This window comes from Panthera onca, chromosome E1 (assembly GCF_046562875.1).
Source record: "Panthera onca isolate mPanOnc1 chromosome E1, mPanOnc1 haplotype 2, whole genome shotgun sequence".
Lineage (NCBI taxonomy): Eukaryota > Metazoa > Chordata > Mammalia > Carnivora > Felidae > Panthera > Panthera onca.
Genome location: NC_138352.1, coordinates 16864476 through 16885458, shown reverse-complemented (window position 1 = coordinate 16885458; position 20983 = coordinate 16864476). Strand labels below are relative to the sequence as shown.

At 43.0% G+C, this 20983-nt stretch overlaps 1 protein-coding gene across 1 annotated transcript in view; it reads left to right on the top strand.

Annotated features, from left to right (window-relative positions):
• Positions 1-20983, top strand: part of UBE2G1 (ubiquitin conjugating enzyme E2 G1) — a 102834-nt gene that overhangs the window by 650 nt on the left and 81201 nt on the right. The gene's annotated exons all lie outside the window — the stretch shown is intronic.

Sequence of the window (20983 nt, the reverse complement as noted above, 5' to 3'; positions counted from 1 at the left end):
GCCGGCGTCGGGAGGGTGCCGGGGGCGGGGACGCGCCCCGCCGCGGGGACCAGGACCGGGCTCGGCGCCCGCCCCCTCCCCCACCGCCCGGTGGGACGTTGCGGGGGAGGGGCTGCGGGTCTCCGGAGGGGCGGGCCCGGGCTCAGGTGCGGCGGGGGCCTCGGGACCCCGGGGCCGGGCGGGGCGTGCGGGCTCGCGGGGGGCCGCGGCTGCGGGTCGGGCGGGGCCCGGGAGGGCGAGGGGAGGCGGCCCCCCGGCCGCGGAGGGGAGGCGCGCAAAACTTCTGGCCGGCCGCGCGGCGCCGCGGAGTTGGGGCGGACAACAAAAGCGCCGGCCTCGGCTGTCGCGCCGCGCGGGTGCCGGACAGGCCGGCGGGTGCGGGACGCCGCCCGGTTGCCTGCGCCTGGCACGGGCCCCGCCGCCCGCCCGCGGAGGGTGGGAGCGGGCTGGGGAGCCGCTCGCGGCCGGCCCCGGGCTTTGTGCTCCGAGCGCCGCGGCCCCGGCGCCGGCCTGCGGAGCCCCGGGCTGCGGCCCGCGAGCCTGGCCTGGGGCGGCGGCCGGGGCGGCCTCCCCGGAGGTGCCTGCGTCCCCCTCCCCCATTGTCCCGGCCTCCGGCCGTTTGCGGCTTCCAGGTTGACTTTTTAGGGGGTTGGCTCCGACTCCGCTAGGACTGGGCGAGCGGGGCATGCGCACTGGAGGCGGACGTGCGCGGAGTGCGCGCGGGGCGGGGGGGGGGGGCTGGTGGCTTCACAATGCCGCCCCACGTGCTGCCAGATTTAAAGAGAAATGGGCCGGCGGCGAGTCCCGCGGTGCTCCGTCTGCTCCGGCGGGTCCTCTCCGCCCCCCAGGCGGCCCGCAGCGCCCGGCCCGGTGCGCCAGCCAGAGGCGGGCGTGCACGACTCCGGGCTTGACACGGGCTTCCTGGGGGGGGGGAGTGAGGTGTTGGCTAGATCACCTTTATGGCTTCTTAAGGAAAAGGTTGTCAAGGGCTGTAACAGATTGTATAATTAGGTTTATTATTAGACCATGAGCAAGCAGGTTTGGACAAGTATTAAAGTTCTGGATGCTCAGGAGGAGTGGCGTCAAGTGAATGGAGAAGTTCTAGCGACACTTAAGATTCGCCAGGAATAATGTATCGGGAAAGCTATGAAACAGTAACCGTATTGCATCTTGTATTTGCAAACACATCTTAGTGTTTGTGTATTGTTTTTGTTTATTTTGGAAGAAGGAATTAAGATTTTTTTTTTTTTTTTTTTTTGGTCTCGCAAAGAATTCCCTGATCAGTGTGTTTCTTACGTGCTGAGCTATTAAGCAGTATTGGAATACGAAGTCAGTATTAAAACAGTACTCAACTCTTACATAATGGGAAAGATAGAGATTTTAGAAGGTGTAAGTTAACGCAGTTACTAAGAAAGTGAAGTATGACTAATAACAGCAGCGTTTCAAAACTATTTTCCTACTCAGCTCTAGATTTTGCTGGCCTCTCGGTTCAGTTTTGCACTTTTTGGCCAGTTTGTTGATAAACTGTTTTCCAAAGCTATTTATTAATGGTTGACTTTTTAAAAGATTTTATTTTATTTTTTTTTAAAGTTTGTTTATCTTGGGAGAGAGAGCGCGTGTGCTAGTGAGGGAGGTACAGAGAGAGAGAGAGAGGGAGAGAATCCCAAGCAGGCTCCACACAGTCAGCGAAGAGCCGGATGTGGGGCTCTGAAGTCAGGAAACCGTGAGAATATGGCCTGAGCCGAAACCAAGAGTCAGTTGCTTAACCGACTAAGCCACCCAGGCGTCCCTTACGGTTTTATTTTTAAGTAATCTCTACACCCATGGTGGGGCTCAAACCCACAACCCTGAGAACAAGAGTCACAAGCTGCACCCACCTAGCCAGCCAGGTGCCCCAGGGGTTGACTTTCCATAAGGCACATCAAAACATGCTTTAAGGTTGGAGGAGAGTATGTATTAGTTGGTAATTTTTCAAGCTCAATTATGAAGTTAACTGCTGATTAATTTTTCTTGCCTTCTTGATCAGAAATAATGGACTGTTCTTAATTTCTTAAATATTTGGAGGATTTTAATTAACAAGTGCAAAATATTAGGCCAAGGCAGTGTATTAAGTGAGAGTTTAAATATCCCATTCATTGGAAAGGCTTGATAACTACTCACTAAAATAAAGGCCCTGTTTGTATGTTAGTAGTACATTGTTTGAGTTTTGTGGTTCTTCAGATATCATTTGAAAACAGGAAAGAATGGTAAACTGTAATCTCTTGAAATCATTTAGAGTGAGCTTTGAAAGGCTTAATGATTAAAAATTTTGAAATGTACCGGGGCGCCTTGGTGGCTCAGTCGGTTGAGCGTCCGACTTCAGCTCAGATCATGATCTCACAGCTTGTGGGTTCGAGCCCTGTGTCAGGCTCTGTGCTGACAGCTCAGAGCCTGGAGCCTCCTTCAGATTTTGTGTCTCCCTCTCTCTCTGCCCCTACCCCCCCACCCCCACTCACATTCTGTCTGTCTCTCTCAAAAATAAACATTAAAAAAAATTAAAATTTTTTGAAATGTATTGAATTGAGTAGACGCAACCTGTAAGCCATTCTGGCTGCTAGAATTTCAGACACTTAATAACAGTAGTCAACAATGGTTACGTATATTGAGGTCAGCCCTTAAAGGGTTTTACTTCATTACTTGAGGGGAGAATTGTGGGGGGTGTGTGTGTGTGTGTGTATGAGTGTGATTTGTTTTGTTGGTAATTGTAATGAAGAACCTGGCTCTTTTGGTTGAAGAGTTTCTCAGACTTGGGACTACTGACGTTTTGGATGGATACTGTGGGGGCCTGTACTGTGTATCAGAGAATGCTTAGCAGCATTCTTGGCCTCTACCCACCAGATGCCGGTAGTAGTACACCCCCTCCGTTGTGACAACCAAGAATGTCTCCATTGCCAGTGTCCCCTGAGGGCTTAAAATCAACCTAGGTTGAAAGATTACTGGTTTAAAGGTGTTTTAGTTAAGACCATTATACTATTGTAAAGCAAGTAAGAACACCTGACTGATGAAATCAGATAGGTTGTGTGTTTCTTCCTGGATATTATTAGACTCTGACTTACTCCTTTGGATTCAGCAGCAGCGCATAATGCTACACCCTAAGAAATCTGATACACCAGAGATACTTCACAATTATTTCAATTTTGGGGAAGGTATTATAAGTCCTGGTTAAAAATACAGAGCATAAAATGGTATAGTCTTTCCACTCCCCCCAGGGAACCCCGTGTCCTTTTCTTGGAAATAGCCTGGCTATCATGATAATTTCCTGTGTGCCTTTTCAGAGATTCAGATTATTGTATATACATTTATGTGTATACATTTTTATTGAGGACTAACATGTACTGGTCACTGTGCTACTTTACATATATTATCTCATTTAACCCTCCCAATAAGGAAATAGTGACTTAGGTTGAGTTACTTGCCGAAAGTCAAGGGGTAGTAAGTTGAGTGGTACTGCTACATTCAGGTTGAGGGCCTTTTTATTTTGGAGACATTGTTTTTATTTATTAAATTTTAATTAATCAATTACACTTTATTGTTTTAATTGCCTATATTGCCTCCCAGGAAGCAATAATTAACACAAACGTGAAATAGCGTTTTATAAATTTAAGTATTAAGAGTTAATTTATCCAGTAACTACCAAAATGATTATGGAAATGTTCCCATCTTAAATTTATCGTATAAAATACTACATACACATTAAGATCTAAGTGATATTCTTTTTTTCTTTAATGTTTATTTTAGAGAGAGAGAGCGCGAGCATGCGCACATATGCGGGGGGGGGGGGGGGGGGGGAGACAGAGGATCCAGAGTGGGCTCAGCACTGACAGCAGAGAGCCCTATGTGGGGCTCAAACTCACGAACTGTGAGATCACCACCTGAGCCAAAGTCAGACACTTCATGGCCTGAACCATCCAGGTGCCCCGATCTAAGTGATATTCTTAAGGTAATCATAAAAAGATATTTTAGCCATTGTCAGCTTCAGGCCAGCGTCATAGGCTGAAGGAAGTGCTAAGCTTTTTGGTGTTGGTGGTTAACTATGAGAAAAATTTTGGGCTATTTGCACTTTCTCTCTTCAATCATACTAAATTTTATGGTATGACAAACATAAGGAATAAGAACATGATTTTGTTTTTAGTATTACTGGAGTTTATTTATTTGTTTTTTTAACTTTGAGAATATAGGTTTTCAGTAGTTAGGGTTTTATAGACACCTGTCATTCCAGTACTAAGAAGAAGAATCCTGTTATACTTTAACAATAAACTAATTGAGCTTCTTTTACTGTAGAAATTTTGATTGTTAATTTTAAAGTAACCTGGAAAATTCCCAAGTCATCTTCTCCTTGGCTACCCATGTAAGTAGGTTGTTTTGATGAGTTAGTTATGTGCAGATTTAAATGTGCAAGGGAATCATTTGGGAAATACAGATTCCTAGTCTCATGCCCAAAGATTCTATACATCTTGATGCTCAAGAAACTCCACTTTTAAATTTTTAGTTTTTTTATTAAAAAAATTTTTTTAAGATTTTATTTTTGAGTAATCTCTGCACACAATATGGAGCTCTAATTCACAGCTCTGGGATCAAGAGTTGTAAGCTTACCTTGCTGAGCCAGCCAGGTGCCCCAAGAAGCTCTTATTGTTAAAGGAGTACTGTGGGTGGCTGTGAGGCCAGGGATTTGGAGCCATGCTGCAGTGGGTGCTCTGAGCGGTTTCCCCGAGCCAGCTGCCTGCACTTCCCGGTTTTGTGATGTGCTGTGCTATGGGCAGCCCTGGTGTTTGTAAGATGTTCAAAGAATACACTTAAAAGGAGGAATAAGAAAGGTTTAATGTTTTTTGGCCTTTCTAGAATATATCGGCACACTGACATACAAATTCCATTGACAGTTTTAAACAAGCAGGTATAGAATAATTGGCTAGTGACAGGAATACTCTAGTATTCTGGGTGATGAACATAGTATTTAATATATATTTTTAATATTAAGTATTAATCTTTTTTTTTAAACATCAAAAAGTTGTTTTTAAGTAATCTCTACTCCCAGCGTGGGGCTCAAACTGACAACCCTGAGATTAAGAGTTGCATGCTCCACCGACCCAGCCAGCCAGGCTTCCCTTAACCATTAATATTCTTAATAGTTGTTAACTGATGTGGAAGAAAATGTGTAAAAATATGGAAATGGAAGGAAAGTCTAAAAGTAAGTGTATAGTGCATCACACTACTAATTGTTTAACAGTTTGGGAATTTTTATATCCAGAAATAATTCCTCTATTATAGCAATAATGCAACTTTTGCATATTTTACTATGTTGACAGAGAAAAGAGTGTGCGTGAAGCAAATACAAGTATGTACTGAGGCTGAGGATGCAGCGTCGGGCAGGTCGCATTCCCTGTGGTGGAGGAATCCTGTGTCTGATGTGTTGCATCACAGAATCTGAAGCAGCCTCCTTGTGCTGTGTATACGTGTGTCAGATCATTCTGTTGTGCACCTTAAAAGTACACAATGTCATATGGCAGTTGTATCTCAATGAGACTGGGGGAAAGTCTTAATATTTTAGTGAATAAGTGAATTTTCTTAACATTAGGGCATACATGATTTTTAACTAGTAATTTCTATCATTCAGTGAATCTTTTTGATAATGCAGTGAAATTTAGTTTTTTATAAATAATGGTAGTTTAATTTTCTATAAACTACTTCAGAATGAAACATACTTTCTACATTAGTCTTTTGGTTTTTAAGTTTTTCAATTTATTTTTTATTTTAAAGTTTACTGTGAGAGACTGTGCTTGCATGTGGTGTGAGTGGGGGAGGGGCAGAGGGAGAGGGAGAATCCCAAGCAGCCTTCGTGCCATCAGCACAGAGCCTACACCGTATGATCATGACCTGAGCCAAGATCAAGAGTCGGTTGCTTAGGTCGTTTACGCCGCTTAGCCGACTGAGCCACCCACGCGCCCTTACAGTAGTCTCTTGTAATGGTTGACCTCACTTTCTTTTTTTTTTTTTTTTTAATTTTTTTTTTAACGTTTATTTATTTTTGAGACAGAGAGAGACAGAGCATGAATGGGGGAGGGTCGGAGAGAGAGGGAGACACAGAATCTGAAACAGGCTCCAGGCTCTGAGCTGTCAGCACAGAGCCCGACGCGGGGCTCGAACTCATGGACCGCGAGATCATGACCTGAGCCGAAGTCGGATGCTTAACCGACTGAGCCACCCAGGCACCCCAACCTCACTTTCTAAAATACTGCTGACTATATTAAAATATTAAAGTAAATTCTACAATTGTAGATATTAGTGTTTAGTGTAGTCTGTATTTGCTATGATGTAGTCCCAAAGTATATAGTTTTATTATGTAGTTTCTATGTTAATACACATTCTATTTGGTGATACGTTTGTATGTAGTCATGAAATTAAGATGTCTTGATGATTAATAGAGTGGTATAGTGTTGGAAACCTGGAAATTCATTGACTCCCACTATATTGTTGCTTTTTTTATTAAAAATTTTTTAATGTTTATTTAATTTTGAGAGAGAGAGAGAGAATATGAGCAGGGCCAGGGCAGAGAGAGAGGGAGACACAGAATCGGAAGCAGGCTCCAGGCTCCAAGCTATCAGCACAGAGCCGGACACGAGGCTTGAACTCATGAACCACGAGATCATGACCTGAACTGAAGTCAGATGCTTAACCCACTGAGCCACCCAGGTGCGCCTGTTGTTGCTTTTTGATTTCCTTTTCTTAGGTGGAGTGTTTGTTTACGTTATCAAGATGAGTTTCAATCTTCAGATTATTTGGTTTTGGGTTCCTCAGTGCAAGGTTTTTTTGGGGGGGATATACTAATTTTATGGTTAACTGTAGTGTGGATGTGTTCTTGCTTCAAGCAAGTAAATACTAAGCGTTCCTTTGTTTTAATGGACTCTGTTCCGTTTAGGATGAAAAATTTTGTCTTTCTTAATTACTGAGAAATTTTTTTGTTAGAATTTGAAACATGAAATGACCTCCAACGTTCTATTTAATGCTATCTTTGATTGGTTTATGGGAAGTGACTTCTCAGAGAGAAAAGCAGAGAATATGCGTATGGAAATGGTCTGGCAAGGTAAACTTAGCGTAGTTACATCTGGTTGATGGCATTTCAGGTACAGAGACGTACAAATAAGAAAAAGCAAATCTTTTGCAAATTATGGTAACGAACAGATGAGAATGATAAAATGCATTTTTAGAAAATAAGATGCATGCATGTTAAAATACAGCATTATAAACTTTCCCCCTAGTGCAAGATAGTATTAGCCTTACTCAAGCAAATTAGAAATTTTTATCAGTGCTGTTCCACTGTCAGATTCTGGCACTCAAACTGCTGGGGAAATTACCGTAATTGTTGTTGCTGTAGAGGTGTATACCTCTCTTTATGATGTGAGGGTCTAGAAAATAAGTGAAAAGTTAGTTTATGTAAGAGAAAAGTTTCACCTTTTTTATTAAGAGAAAAGTTTCACCTTTTTTATTCCATCAGTGTCTAATAACTTAGAAAAACAGCTACTGTTCCTTCTTTACTTTTTGTCTACTTCTCCATTGGTTAGGGGTCTGTTAAAAGTGTAAACAACAGAGGAGCCATTTAAATTTTTACCTGGCAGCTGTTTTTGCTTTAATCTTGTAAAGTAAGCATTGCTTTTAAAGAACAACTTACCACATTTAGGATTTTTTCCCAAATGTTCTTTATGATAGGAGACACTGCTTTGATTTGATTTTGAAAGCGCTTACGCCTTTTGTGCTTCATCATTCTCTTATTCTTATGTGTGGTGCGCATATTAGGGTTTCTAGTTCAAGACCGTGTGGTGCCAAGTGAAGGTTTTATCGAAAGCATGAGGCATGGAAGGATCTGTTGGTAGACTGGGCGTCATCAGCATTGAAAAGTTATGTTTGCGAGAGACAACTGAAAAGGCAAGCTACAAACTGGAAGAATAAGAATATTTGCAATCTAAATATCTGCTGAAGGATTGATGTAGAATAAATGAAGAACTCTCAGAGTTCAATAGTATGAGAAAACGGTCCATTTAGAAAATGAGCAAAAGATATGAACAGACATTTCAGATGGCATATAAGCAAATGAAAACATATCCAGTGTTATTGACCGTGAGGCAAATGCAAATTTAGACCACACTAAATTATCACTACATATCTACTAGAGTAGCAATAAATAAATAAATAAATAAATAAATAAATAAAAACACCAAATGCTGTCCAGGGATGTGGGGAAAGTTCTCTCTCATGTGATGTTGGTGGAAAGGTGAAATGGTACAGCGACTATTGAAAACAGTTTGTAATTTCTTACAAAACTGAATAGGCACTTACCTCACAACCCATCAAGTGCACATTTGGGCATTTATTTTAGAGAAATGAATCTTATGTCTTTGTAAAAGTCTACATGTGAACCGTCAGGGTAGCTTTATTAGTAATAGCTGAAAACTGGAAGACAACCCAGGTATCCTTCTGTGGGTGAATAAACTGTGGTACATCCATACGTGGAGTAGACTTATCAGCGATACAAATAAACACACTGTTGATACACAGAACAACTTGGATGATCTCAAGGGAGTTATGCTGAATGAGGGGGAAGAAAGAGCTGATCTCAAAGGGTTACATACTGTACGATTCCATTTATGTGAAATTCTTTTTATTGTGATAAAAAACATAAATTTGACCATCTTAGCTATTTAAAAAATTTTTTTAATGATTATTTATCTTTCAGAGGGAGACAGAGCACAAAGGGGGGAGAGATAGGGACACACAGAATCGGAAGCAGGCTCCAAGTTCGGAGCTGTCAGCACAGAGCCCCACGAGGGGCTTGAACTTGTGAACTGGGAGATCATGACCTGAGCCAAAGTCGGACACTTAACCGACTGAGCCACCCGGGCGCCTCCCCCACTTAAAAAATTTTTTTTTAATGTTTAAAAGGGGAGGGGCAGAGAGAGAGGACCATCTTAACTATTTTTAAGTGTACCATTCAGTAATGTTAAGTGCATTCACACTGTTGTGGAACATCTCCAGAACTTGAAAAACTGAAGCTGTTTACCCATTAAACAACTGTCCCTCTCCCCTCTCCCCTCCCCCCTCAAAACCATCATTTTGCTTTCTGTTTGTATGAGTTTGATAACTTTACCTCCTGTAGATGGAGTCCTACCGTGTCTGTCTTTTTCTGACTGGCTTATTCACTCAGTGTAACGCCCTAACGTTCACCCACATTGGAGCATGTGACAGGGTTCCTTCCTTTTTAAAGCTAGATAATGTTCCCTTGTTTGTGTCTGCCACGTTTTGTTTATCCCTTCATCCAAGATGTGCATCTGGGGCACCTCCTCCTCTGGGCTGTTGTGATTATTGCTGCCCTGAACATGGGTGTGCTGATATCTCCTCAGAATCCTGCTTTCAGTTTTTCTGGCTGTAAATTCAGAAGTGGGATTGCTGGATCGTATGGTAGTTCTGTTTTTTGTTTTTGTTTTTTTAAGTAGAGTATTTTTAGAGCGGCTTTAGGTTCACAGCAAAATTGAGCAAACAGTACAGAGATTTCTCATACACCCCCAGCACTCCCGCCACATAGTTTCCCCCATCATCAACACCCCGTGAGTGGTGACTGTGTTGCAGTTGGTGAGCCTGCCCTGAGCAGTTCTGTCTTGTTTTGAGGAACTTCGTGTTTTGCATAGTGGTGGCTTAGTTCACACTCCTGCCAGGAGTGCAGAAGCCTCGCGAATTCTTCCCACATCCTTGCCAGCGCTTGTGATGACCCGTTGTTGTTGTTGTTGTTGTTGTTGTTTGACTGTAGACGTCCTGATGGGTGTTAGGTGACAGCTCGTGGTTTTCATATGCATTCGTCTGATGATTTGTGATGTTGAGCAACTTTTCATGTCTTTGGAGAAATGTCTGTTCAGTCCTTTACCCATTTTTGAATCAGATTATTTGATTTTTTTGTTGCTAAATTACAGGAGTCCTTTCATTAAAAGTTTTTTTAACGTTTACTTTTGGGAGGGGGCGGGTAGGGAGGGAGACAGAATCTCAAGCAGGCTCCACGCTGTCAGTGCAGACAGAGCCTGACCCAGTAGGGGTGGGGGGCTCGATCTCAGGAACTGTGAGAGCAAGACCTGAGAGGAAATCGGGAGTTGGGCGCTCAACCAGTTGAGCCACCCAGGCGCCCTAAGGGTTCTTTTGAATGTGTGTGTGTGTTTTAAGTAGGCTCCACGCCCAACTCGAGGCTCAAGCTCGCCCCGAGATCAAGAGTCGCACGCACCACTGACTGAGCGAGCCAGGTGCCCCGGTCTGAGTTCTTTGTGTGCTGTGCATATTAGCCCTTTGTTAGGTGACACACGCGATTTGGGAGCATTCTCTCCCTTCCACGGGCTGCCTCCTCTCTCTGCTGTGTCCTCTGACGCACAGTGGGTTTTGAGTTTGATGCTCTGTTTGTCTGCGTTTGCTTTTGTTTCCTCGGCTTTCGTGTGGTGTCATCAGGCTCCTGTGTGCTCTCCTGGTAGTTTTACAGTTTAGGTCTTAGGTGTAGATCTGTTAGCCATCTTGGGTTGATTTTTGGTGCACGGTGTAACGGAAGGGTTCAACTCCAATCTCGTGCACACGGACGTCCGGTTCTCCCGTCACCATTTGTTGGAGAGGCTGCCCGTTCCCACGTGAATGGTCTTGCTACCTGCATAGGATTCTTGAAATGACACACTTCTGGAGATGGAAAACAGATTTGTGGCCGTCAAGGGTTAGCGGCCGCCGTGGTGTGTGGCACGAGGGTCTCTGTGGCTGTGGCACAGTTTTGTGTCTCGTGGTGGTTACACAGATCTGCAGATGTGATCACATTGCACAGAGCTGTCTGCACAGTGAGTGATGGAATAAATCTAAATAAAGCGCGTGGACTGTGTTGGTGTCGGTTGCTTCGGTTCGATGTCCCGTAGTGATGAGGCTACTGACGTCCTGGGCAAAGCGTATCCAAGGCCTTTCTGTGCTGTTTTTTCCGTTGAAAGTATAGATCTGTATTTCAAAATGAATAGTTTTTAGAATGTCACCTGTAGCCAAAGCCTTTTTATCAATCTTTGTTCATGTAGAGAACACCCATTTTAAACTTACTTCATCATTACAAACAATAACATAATTGTCACATTAACACTTCCAAGGAACAGGAAATTGAGAGAGACTGGTGTAGTTTGAGATAGAAATTCCATCTTAATTTTGAATAATCCTTTTGTAGACTTGTTGTGCTGCCATTTGGAAAGTGAATGAAAGGATCAGCATGAAAGTTGATTTATTGAGCTCTTGTGTGCCGCTGCATGAGAAACGCAGAGACAATCTAGTACTCCTACCTTGAGGTGCTGTGTTTAGTAGAGGTTGATGGACATGTAAACAAAAGGTCAGTGCATATGATGAGTGCACATATAGATGTGTGGAAGGAATGGAACGTAGCCCTGAGAAAGGAGGGAGTAATTATGGGGGAGGGGAGCACGTGAGGTCAGGGAAGGCTTCCTAGGAAAAGGACTATATTTGAGTACATCAGAATCTCTTAAGAGCATTAGGTTGTATACTTTTAAGACATCTTTGCATCTGGGGCACCTGGGTGGCTCAGTCAGTTAAGAGTCTGACCTCGGCTCAGGTCATGATCTCATGGTTGGTGAGTTTGAGCCCTGTGTTGGGCTCTGTGCGCTGACCCTGTGGAGCCTGCTTGAGATTCTCTCCTCCCTCTCTCTGCCTGTACCCCATTTGCGCATGTGCGCACTCTCTCAAAATAAACTTGAAAATCTTTGCGTCTGTCATGTAAAGACAATAGTAATTAGAATTAGTTGATACGATGGGCAGAAATGTAAAACAAATAGATGTTTCTGAGACAGCTAACCCTGTTGAAGATTTCCAAGCAGATAGTCTGAACACAACTTTTAAGGGATGGCGGCAATTTGTAATTTAAGAAGGCCCTAAAATGTATGTATGTAAGATATATAAACTGATTCAAAAGAACAAGGAGGGCAGGAAGGAAAAAAATCAGTGAGTGCTTGTAATATACTCTTCCTGATCCTAGGACTTTCCATGTGTGGTCACACTCAGTTCTCACAGCAAATCTTTGAAGTAGATGTTACCACCTTTTTTGAGATAAGGAAGTTGAGGTTTATATTTGATCTGGTAATTTCCCCCAGGCTAACCCCGATGGAACTGGGTGGCAGACATAGGGCTGTCTGCTGATGAAGCCTGAGCCCTTTACCGATCAGCGGTTTCTTAGGACTTTTGACAATTTAATAAGAGTTAAAGACCTTTTCCTGAGAAAATTGTACATACACAAGTTTGGGTATAATTTCAGAGAGTTTTCTGATCTCTTGAGTGAAGCTCATTTGTGTATATGTAGTGCTGTCTCTTACATCCTTCATTCAACAAATTTGATAACTGGTTTTGTTTTCGTGTGCTGTAGGGATGCCAAATGAATACGGTATTGTTCTTTTGTTTCCAGTCACTTGTATTCTGTAGAAATCCCCTAAGAGGCATGCTTTAAAGTATCAGAGAAAGTCTAGGAATGGTTACTTCTTATCTGTCTGGTTCATGGGCGGTTTTGAGGAGTTGGTGGCATTTGTGCTTGACTTTAAGAGCATATGTAAACTTCGATCACATATCTAGGAACATATTTAACACTGAGGGAAAAGAGCAAGCAAGACAGAAGGTTTGTACTGAAAACAATTCAATGTGGTTGGAGTATGTGATAAACTGAACTAGTGGGAAAACAATATTTGGAATGATGGGTATTTGTGGAAAATCTTAAAAGTGTTGCAAGTGTGAAATTCTATTTGAGGAGGGGGAAGTGGTATGATCAAAGTGTGTTGGACCTGAGCTTCTTAAGTTATCTGTGATGAAAGAGCAGCTTTTTTTTTTTAAGATTGTATTTTTTTTTTAATATATATATTTTTTAACGTTTATTTATTTTTGAGACAGAGAGAGACAGAGCATGAACAGGGGAGGGGCAGAGAGAGAGGGAGACACAGAATCTGAAACGGGCTCCAGGCTCTGAGCGGTCAGCACAGAGCCTGACGCGGGGCTCGAACTCACGGACCGCGAGATCGTGACCTGAGCCGAAGTCGGCCACTCAACCGACTGAGCCACCCAAGCGCCCCTTAAGATTGTATTTTTAAGTAACCTGTACACCCAGCGTGAGCCTCAAACTTAGAACCCCGAAACTGAGAGTCACATGTTCCACCAACTGAGCCAGCCAGACACCCTGAAAGACCCACTTAAAAAAGTTCTAATTAATTATGTAATGATACTTAGAAAAACAATAAAAAATGAATTAGAAAGAGACGTAAATTTGAGCCTACTTTATAATATTAGGTTCATATGCAGTGACTGCATGAGTTTCTAAATGCTTGCTTGGCATCACGTGTCACGGACCAGTAACGGTTTTCTGCATCAGCGCCAGTTAATGGAGCATATTTGGAGTCTCACTGCTCTGGACAGGGTGGAGAATGACATTTAGATGATGTTCTCTCCATGAGGACAGAGATTATTCAAGTATAATTCACATGCAGTGTTCCACTTCGGTCCTAGGATACTGGGATTCAGCAATTCTATGTGTTTCTCAGTTGCCCATTGTGCTCATCATGACGAGCATGCCCTCAGTCCCCTTCACCTGTTTCCCCATCCCACCACCGAGGACAGAGGGTTTTGTTTTTGACTGTTGACATCACAGATGCCTTAGAAAGGTGATTGAAACATAGCATAGCAGGCGACCAATAAATTATTGAATGGATTAGAACTACCTTACTGGGGCCCTGCCCCGCCGCCCCCCCCCCCCCCCCCCCCCCGCCCCAGGACTTCAGGACATGTGAACTAAATCTTTTAAGATAGGAAGCAAAACAATTGGAATACTTCCATTTAGTAAACAGTTCTTTCTGTATGCCTGGCCCTGGGGTTACATGATACAACCCCTGGCTTCCCTATCTAGTGGGGAAGGCAGAGATTTATAGACAAATATTGGTTAATAGACATTGTTGCCCTTTTTACAGGTATAGCTTTGACCAAATGACTTTTGTTGGAATGCCTTCCCGGTCTCAGCAAGGTCCTAATTTTGTCTCTCAAAGCAGTTTCTTTAATGGACAGCTCTACCTACTATGGCTGTGGTTTTCCCAACTCTATAAATTGCCACAAAAATGAAGGTGTCCTTTCCACCACCACCCCTGGCTTTTGGCTTTTCTCTTTCCTTTTTTTTTTTTTTTTTTTTTTAAGTCTTTAAAGTTTCTCTCTGGTCCTTTACCTTAGCCACCTTAGGCTCCCTACCCAGGTGGCTGACCACATTTTCCAGAAGAGGAAACTTAAGTTTGGCTTATTCGCAATAGCAAAACCGAGACAATTAGATTTCTTTAATCTCTGAGGCTGTCTTTAATAGTATTTAAATTAGATGGGCATAGAGAATATACCAATGGGTTGATCTAGTTAGTCCTTTCCTACTTAAGTCCTAAGGTGTCTTTGGGGTCATATGTTCCTTTGATTTTCCTTTTTGAGGGTGAGTCAAATGTATTTAGAATAAATCTTTGGTGACCCAAGTCAAGACATTCTAGAGGAAAATGGCATATGTATGGTTTAAAATAATTTTACTAATTACAGATGAACATGATTATTGTAGGTTTGAAAAAGATAAAGCATATGTAATGTAAATATCAGCCATCCCTTTGAAGCCTCTGTTAACATTTGATTATTTTTCTTTTTGTTGTATTTTGCTTTTTTTAGGAAACTGACATTCTGGAAGGAAGGTCCTTTAGTGTTGAGATTCAGTGAGAATCTTAGTCTTTGGAGTTGAGTTCATTAAGCTTCCGGTTATATACTCATTCTCTTTCGGGAACGTAGCCCAGGATCAAGAAGCTGTTTTTCCAGATCCATTTAGCAAGTAAATGGCAGAAACAGGTTTCCACCCAGGTCACCTTATTCCGAAGACTGTGCTAGTTATAGAATGGCTTGCTGCTTGTTAGACTGTGGGAACTTGGCGACTTCTGGAAGGGGAGCTACTGTTGCTCATGGCCTCACCTGATGTTTTGGGTTTGTCTGTTTCTCATCTGTGCTGGAGCATTCTGAAACGAAAATCTCTATTTCAGGGCTTATGTAGAGAGGGATGTTATTCTGAGACCTTCCTTAATACTCTTTGCCCGAGGTAAGTAGAGGATGATATGTGTATTTTTCTTTAACAGTGCATAGGACAGTTTATATTGTCATCGTTAGAAGTCTGGGACTTCATAACATCTTTTTACAAACTGCTGTGGACATTTATGGTGTGGGCGTTCCCCTGAGAAATCTCGTGTTTTTCAGTGTCCTCCCTGGTTGTCTCTCTGTCTCTCCCTGAGGATTATACCCTTGCTGCTGCTTCTACCCTTAGCATTTGCTTGGTGGAACAGAACCAAACTGCCATCCAGTTGGTTTATATTTAAGTCTTGCAGGTGCACTGGTGGCCTGGGTGAGAGCTCTGTGCTTCCTGCTGCTCTCTTTGAGGTGCAAGGCCAATGGTGTGTGGCTGTTGGGGAAGCAGTACCATTGTGACAGGCTTTTTTTCCCTTAACTTTTAACTTTAGAACAGTTGTAGATCTATTGGAAAAAGCGCAAAGATAGCATAGAGAGTTCCTATATACTGTGTTCCCAGTTTCCTCAGTCCGCTAACATCTCACGTCAGTGTGGCACGTTTGTTACAATTAATGAACCAGTACGTTTACATTATTATTGTTACTTAAAAACATTTTTTTTAAGGTTTATTTATTTTTGAGAGAGAGCGCGTGACCAGGGGAGGAGCAGAGAGAGGGAGACACAGAATCCGAAGCAGGCTCCGGGCTCCCAGCTGTGAGCACAGAGCCCGACGCGGGGCTGGAACCCACGAACCGTGAGATGGTGACCTGGGCGGAAGTCGGACGCTCAACCGACTGAGCCACCAGGCGCCCCGTTTTTACGTTCGTGTTAACTAAAGTTCACACTTGAGGTTTTCGTAGTTTTTACCTGCCTTCCACTTCTGTGTCCCAGGAGCCCATCTGGGACACCACATTGTGTCTATTGTCCTGTCTTCCTAGTCTGCTTTGTTGGGTGAGTTTTCTGTTGGCAGAGTTTTATTGTTTTTCATGGCTTTTCTAGTTTTCAGGAATACTGATTAGGTAAACTGTGGACTGTCTCTCAGATTGGGTTTGTCTAATGTTTTTCTCAGGATTAGACTGGGGGTATGGGTTTTCAGAAAGAATACTGCAGAGGTGAAGTTCCCTCCTCATCACGTTGACCAGTGGCCCTTAATTACCACACGACGGCATTGGTCGTGTGAACTTTGGCCACATGGTTGAGGCATGTTGGTCAGGTTTCTCCACTGTAAAGTGAGTTTTCCCCCTTTTCTGTCCTTTTCTTTGTAAGCTAGGTCCAGCCCTCAACTCATGTGGGAAGGAGGGACTAGGCCCCACCTCCCCGAGGGGAGAGTCTTTACTTAACATTATTTGGAATTCCTCTGTAAGGAAGGCTTGTCACTTCTCCCCTATTTATTTGTTTATTCAGTGATTTATTGTGCATAGACTTTTCAAAAATTTTAAGTAGGCTCCGTGCCCAACATGGGGCTTGAACTGAATACCCTGAGATCAAGAGTTACGTGCCCTAGTGACTGAGCCGGCCAGGAGCTCCACAGACTTGTGTACTGTATTTTCTACTTTGGGTTAAAATTTGTATTAGTAGGGTTCTCCAGAGAAACAGAACCCGGAAGGATGGAGATACACATATGCGGTATATATGTACGTGTATGTCGTACTTATGAATCATGGTGTGTGATTGTAGACGCTGACAAGCCCAGAATCGGTAGGGGAGCTGGCAGGCTGGAGCTCTAGGGAAGGCTTCATGTTGCAGTTCAACTCTGAAGGCAGTGTGTCGGCAGAGTTTCCTTTTGGGGGAGGTTGGTCTTTGAAAAATTAAGGCCTTCAACTGATCGGATGAGGCCCACTCACCTTATGGAGGGTAATCAGCTTTACTCGAAATTTACCGATTTAAATTATGATCTTGTCTGAAAAATACCTCCACAGAAACATCTGGAGTGCTGCTTGACCAGGGGTCTGGGTTCTGTGGCCTGTTCAGGTGGACACCTACAGTTAACCGTCGCATGCTCTGTTCCTTTCTTCCATCGTGCGTGTTGTTCCTCAGCTTCTCCAGCTTTGGTCGTTGAGAGTTCTTTGAGCGTGGCCCCAGCGTTCGTTTGACAGGCGCTCATCCTTTCAACTTTTGAGCTCTCCCTTATTTTCTGCTGACTAGAGAATGCCAGACCTGTCTTGTATTTTCTCTGTTCCGGCCCTGGGATCGGCTGTTTTTCCAAGAACGTGAAATGTGGTATCTAGAAGCCAAGATCTGGGCGTTGGGAGTGCTTGGTGCCACTGGAATGTCCTCACTTTGTGGGACGCTTACGCTCTCCCAGGCCTGCATGTGTCCGTAACGTCGTGTGATCCATCTGTACAGTAAGCTACGCCTGGGTTCCTCCCGGGGTTCGGACTCTGATGAAAGTACCGGTGTTGATCCTCGCCTTCCCTTCTTGTTCTTCTGTCACTTACCTCTCTGACAGTGAGAAACGGCTCCCACCGTGTGTTTAAAAGTGGTTTCAGAATTGCTGACCCAGACCCTTGTTGGAAACAGATTTACAGCCAGAGTACAGCAGTTAGGACCGTTCTTTCTGTGCCTGCCTTCTCAGTTCTGGGCAGAACGTGGGATTTCCAGCGTTAACTTCGGCAGCTCCTTTTCCCTGAAACCCATCAGTAAGGTTTTGTCATACATTTGTGATACAGTCAGTCATTTGTCATAGTCTTCATTCCAGCCTCGTTGATTTTTGAAATTTATTTGCATATATTGCAGTTCATTCTGTGGGCTTTGGCAAGTGTGTAAGGTTGTGTGTCCACCGCTGCCGGACCCTATAGAAGAGTTGCATCGCCTACAGTTCCCCTGCGTGTCCCCCGTTGCAGCCAGTCCCTCCCTGCCCCACCAGTCCCGGCAGCCACCTATCTGATTTCTGTCTCTATGGTTTTGCCTTTTCCAGAATAACATAGGTAGCTTTTAGGTTCCGGCTCCTTTCACTGAGCGATACGCATTTAAAATTTGTCCACGTTGTTGCATGGATCAGTAGTCTGTTCCTTTTTATCACTAAGTAGTATTCCCTTGTATACCTTCTGCCGTATACATTCCATCGTACCACAGTTTGGGTATCTTTTCCCAGTTGAAGGATATCTTGGGATCTTGGTGTTTCCAGTTTTTAATGATTATGAATAGAGCTGTTGAAAACATTCGTGGACAGGTTTTTGTGTGAATGTGTTTTCAGTTCACCTGGATAAATACCCAGGCGTGTGAATGTGGATTGCATGGTAAGACTATGTTTAACTTGATAAGAAACTGCCAAATTATCTTCTTTTTAAATTTTTTTTTAATGTTTATTATTTTTGAGAGAGAGAGAGACAGCTCAAGAGTTGAGGGGCAGAGAGAGACGGAGACACAGAATCTGAAGCAGGCTCCAGACTCTGAGCTGTCAGCACAGAGCCCGACGCGGGGCTCGAACTCACGAGTTGTGAGATCATGACCTGAGCTGAGCCACCCAAGCGCCCCTATTTTTATTTTTATTTTTATTTAATTTTTTAAATTCACATCCAAATTAGTGTACAGTGCAACACTGATTTCAGGAGTAGATTCCTTAGTGCCCCTCCCCCACCTAGCCCATCCCCCCTCCCACACCCCCTCCAGTAACCCTCTGTTTGTTGTCCATATTTATGAGTCTCTTACGTTTTGTCCCTCTCCCTGTCTTTATATTGTTTTTGTTTCCCTTCCCTTATGTTCATCTGTTTTGTCTCTTACAGTCCTCATATGAGTGAAATCATATGACATTTGTCTTTCTCTGACTGATTTCACCTAGCATTATAACTTCCAGTTCCATCCACGTAGTTGCAAATGGCAAGATTTCATTCTTTTTTGATTGCCAAGTAATACCTCATTGTGTGTATATATATATATATATATATATATATATATATATATATACCACATCTTCTTTATCCATTCATCCATCGATGGGCGTTTGGGCTCTTTCCAGACTTTGGCTGCAGTCGATAGGGCTGCTGTAAACATGGGGGTGCATGTGTCCCTTCGAAACAGCACACCTGGATCCCGTGGATAAACACCTGGTAGTGCAGTTGCTGGGTCGTAGGGTAGTTCTGTTTTTAGTTTTTGAGGAACCTCCATACTGTTTTCCAGAGTGGCTGCACCAGCTTGCATTCCCACATAATTCTTTTTATTAAAACAATTCTTTAAATTATGAAAGTGGTGCATATTCATGGCAAAAAATGTAAGTTCTACTGAAGAGAATAGAATGAAAAGTTAAGTCTCTTACCCACACCCTCCTTTTCCCACTCTCCAGAGGGAATCAAAGAGTTCATGTGCATGGTTACCACTATAATTTACATGCTACCATTGAATTCGTGAGTTTATTTAACTTCTTATTGTGAAAGATAAAGATTTTAGTGTAATAACACTCCTTTCCTAATTCTTACCACATATTTGTAGCTTTTCTGATTGTCTTTATTTTTGTTAATGAAGTGATTTATCAGCCTTACATAGGAGTCCCTGCTATATAAAAGGTAAATTAGCTCATTTCCCCTTCAGTGATTTCTCCCCCTCCTACAGATTTTGCTAATTATATTATTTTTTATATTGTCAAGGTTTATAATATTTATATTCTCTTTATAACTGAAGTGGTCTTCAGGGCTTGTCTAGTCTCAAAAAAGGAAAACCAGAAAACAGCATTTATATGGTTGTTACTGTAATACCACATATGATTTTGGACCTAAAGAGGAAGTATAATTCTCATCACTGAAACTTTGTTGGCGGAGAATCTCTAAGCCCCCGAATCTTTCTTCCTTCTGCCCTCACCCACCCCCCATTTCTCTCCTAGCTCATGCTGTCCTTGTTACAGTATTTCTTAATTTTATGAAGAGTGGGTGGCAGTTGTGAGTCCTTGCATATTGAAGAATGCCTTTATTTTGTCCTAACATTTGATTGTTAGTTTTTTTGGGAATTGAATTCTGGCTTCAACATCTTTTCCTCACGGAACTTGGATGTCATTGTCCCATTGGCTGTGGCGCCCAGAATTCCTCAGGAGCAGATAGTAAAAGGAGAGTGACTCATGTCAGTCTAATTTTTGTGCCTGTGTAGATACTGTTTTGAAGTTCAGAGAGTTTTCTTTGTACTTGGGAGTTAGAAAGTTTTACTTTCCATGTGTGTTTCTTAAGTACAACATTTTTTTCATTCATTGTTTTAGTCTCTACCTGGGCTCTTTTGGGTTACAGGCTTAGGTCTGTCTTTAGCTCAGAAATGTCCTTCTTTCACTTTTTTGTCATTTGGATTCTCCAGCATTGTCTTTGGAGCTTCTACTGCTCAGGTGTTTGAACTCCCTAATCTCTTTTCTTTGCCCCTTTATTTTCATATTGGCTATTTTCTATCTCTTGTTAATATATTTTGGAGATTTTCTCTCCTTTTTCTGCCATATTAGTAACTTGGTTTTATAATTTGGTTTGGTCACTTAATGTTTTATTTGGCAATTATATTTCTAATTTCCAAGAACTTACTCTCTCCCTTTTTCCCCTAGAACCTTATTTACTTCTTTATTTTTAAGAGTGGGGCAGGGGCAGAGGGCGAGAGAGAATCTATTAAGAAGGCTCCACGCCCAGTGCTGAGCCTGGATGGTGGGCTGGATCTCATGACACTGAGATCATGACCTGAGCCAAAATCAAGACTCGGACGCTTAACTGACTGAGCCACCCAGGCGCCCCAGACGTTTATTTTTTAAAACAGATTTATTGAGGTTTAATTTGCATACCATAAAATCTCCTTGGTTTAGGTGTATAATTGTGTGCCTTTTGTACATTTAGAGTTGCATCTATCATCACAGTGTCATTTTAGGACATTTCCGTCACCTCAGAGA